The following is a 3,375-nucleotide window of genomic DNA, read 5'->3' on the forward strand; positions in this document are numbered from 1 at the left end:
AGCTGCTATAACTCGGGAGTGATGAGTATGACAGCAGCAGTAATAATAATGAACTAAACCACAAGCAGATCCAATGTCTGGGAATGGTGTAGAGACTGCTTCATTGACGGGTCCAGCAGCACAGACCCTGAGACCCTTCTCTGGTCTGCATGAGGCAGCCCTGCACCCCAAGGTTCTGGGGGGACCAGGCAGCAATCACAGCCTGTCCCAACACTTGTCCCTCAAATACCACCCCCTTGGAAGGGTCAGTTCCCAAAATATTGTGGGTAATTCTTTCATGCCTTTTTGCACTGAAGTGAAAATCACTATCAGTGTCTGAAACCTAGATTTGTTCACTCTGGAATTTATCTGAGTTGGTTATTTCTGTGGCTCACAGAGTGTTAATACACACAGATGGACAGGGCAATTATCTTCTCCTATTTAAGCAAAGCTGTTAATCAATAAATATTATACAGTAGTCCCTCTCTATATCACGGTTCACTTATTGTGGCCTCACTGTATCATGGAATTTTTAAAAATATTATATTTAATTATTTATCATGGATTTTTTGCTATATCATGGGATTTTGCAGTACTGTATACGTATGTTGTTAAAGTTACGTAGGTTTAAGAGTATAGAATATGTTTAAGATATAAGTAGTGTTTATAAAAGTGTGGAAAAGGTTAATAAGGGAGTGGAAAAGGTTAATAAGGGACTGGGAATGTTCTATAAGTGTGTGGAAAGAATTTATAAAGCCTTAAAATATATATAAATACTAAAATTAATGTAAGGTTCCTACTTTGTGGATTTTCACCTATCACAGGGGGGTCTAGAACATAATACCCATGATAAGTGAGGGAATACTATACTGTATTTTATTAAAAACCGAGGTCCTTTAACTGCAGACCAATCCAGGCATTTGACAATGAACAGAGCCTAACTCACAGCACAAGAAGTTATGAATCATTACTGTGCCAAGCAGAACTCTCTGAAGCTTCTTTCCCAGCTCTTACATGAACCCAAGCAAGCTGCTTCTATGTCCCACTCATTCAGCAAGCCCTTGAGGGCCGTTTTCAGTTTCAGGTCATGAAGGTGGATGGTGCTGATGTCAGGGATTTATCTGAACAGAGCAAGCCCCCACCTTCCCCCCTGTTTTGACCAAAGGCTTTTGAATCACCTTCAATAACCTCGCTGGAAATCGGCAGAGTGGATCCTCAGCTATGGCTTGAGCTTCCCCTAAATCCCTCACTGATTTTCCTAATGTAGTGGCAGTGGTAGCAGGAAAAATTCCTGGTGGAGACAGGGGCCAGGATGAGGAAGGCCACACACGCTCTTTGGGGCATTTTCCTGGCCCTTCTCCCTGGAACCACCTGCTCCTTGGATGTCATCTTACGATCCTAAAGCACTTTGTACACTGCACTTTTACTAAATTCTGAAGAGGGAGACAGAAAAGGTTAGAACTGTTTTGAACCCGTCTCAGATTGCTGTGTGAGCCAATGTCTTCCTCCCGCACGTGCCCACACCTTGCTTTCAGGGTGCGGGGAGAACAACGTGGTTTCTATTTTCTGTTGTCTCACAATGTAGTGCTTAAGTGGAGACCTGGACTTAGAATATCCTGAAATTTTTTGGTTTTAAATAAACTTTACCATAAAAAATTACACCTGCCACCGCCTCAAAGGACCTTGTCACACGTGGCTGGTTCATGGAGCTTCATTTCCTGGCACTCTGATTGATGAGAGAAACAGCCAACCAAAGATTCTCCAGCTCCACTGCAAATACCCTGAGAAGGGCAGGGTCTAAACCCCCAGCTGGGCTTCCCAGCCTATAGCAACAGAGTGGAAAGTAAAATAGTATCCAGCTGTGAAAAGCAAAAAGCCACAGGATTTCTTGCTAGCCAGAGAGAAACAGCTGCAGAAAAAGAGCTCTTAAGTGGATCACATATGAAAATATTTTGGCCCCAACTTACCCTGGGCTCAAGCACAGGGAAGGCAGAGAGGACCAGAGATGCTTGGGGAGAATTAGGTGCAGTGGCTTTGAGGGGCGAACTGGGGGAACAGCCAATTGGGTCTCACTGCTGACTCATTCGCCATACTGCAGGCAGACCATTCCCCTCCAAGTGGCGTCAGCCTGAGGGGAAGAAAAAGCCCTTCCTACAGAAATTAAGCTGCCACACCCTTGGTCCTTAAGCCTGACAGCTAAAAATAGATTGAGTAGATTAACAACTAAAGGAGACCGACAAAGGCAGTAGATCCCTGGTAGTCTCCAACAGGCTGCCTAAGGCCAGACTGTTACATGATCTGATGCCACCAGGGACAGATCCAGGAAGTACAGATCAATCTAAGAACAGCAACAAAAAATAAGAGTCACAAAAATGGGGAAACAGAGAAACAACCCCTCATCAAAAGGAAAGGAAGAATCCCGAGAAAGAGTGCTAAATGAAATAGAGGGAAGAAAACTGTCAGATTGGAATTCAAAACATGGATTATGGGGAAGATCAATGAGCTCACCGAGCTCGAGGAAAACTACAAAGAACTCCAGGGAAACTACAAGGAACTTACTGAGAATTACACCAGCATGAAAAAGGACATAGAAGCTGTCAATAAGAGCCAGGAAGAAATGAAGAATACAATCTCTGAATTGAAGAACACAGCAGAAGGAATTAAAAGCAGGCTAGAGGAAGCAGAAGATCGGATCAGCGAGCTGGAGGACAATGTAGACAAAAACTCCCAGACAGTGCAACAAAATGAAAAAAGACTGAACAAGAATGAAGAGGTTTTAAGACAGCTTCAGGACAACATGAAACGTAATAATATCTGTATCATAGGAATTCCAGAAGGAGAAGAAGAAGAGCAAGGGATAGAAAACCTGTTTCAAAAACTAATGACAGAAAACTTCCTTAACATGATGAGAGAAAGAGTCACGCAAGTCCGGGAAGCACAGAGGGTCCCAATGAAGATGAAACCCAACAGGCCCACTTCAAGACACGTCATAATTAAAATGGCAAAGAGAATCCTAAAAGCAGCAAGAGAGAAACAGCTAAAACATACAAGGGAGCTCCAAAAAGGCTATCATCATATTTCTCAGCAGAAACACTACAACCCAGAAGGGAATGGCAAAAACTATTCCAAACAATAAAAAACAAAGGCCTACAACCAAGACTACTCTACCCAGCAAGGCTCTCATTCAAAATGGAAGGTGAAATAAAGAGTTTCCAAGACAAAAGAAGGCTAAAAGAATACATCTCCACCAACCAGCATTGCAAGAGATGCTAAAGGGTCTGCTTTAAGAAGATGAAAAAGAGAGAGAGAGAGAGAGAAAGAGAGAGAGGAACACACGTACAAAGGGGGAAAATGACAATGAAAAAAGTACCTATCGGTAATAACCTTAAATGTAAA

This window comes from Furipterus horrens, unplaced genomic scaffold (genome assembly GCF_987537825.1).
Source record: "Furipterus horrens unplaced genomic scaffold, mFurHor1.1.pri manual_scaffold_6, whole genome shotgun sequence".
NCBI classification, from domain to species: domain Eukaryota; kingdom Metazoa; phylum Chordata; class Mammalia; order Chiroptera; family Furipteridae; genus Furipterus; species Furipterus horrens.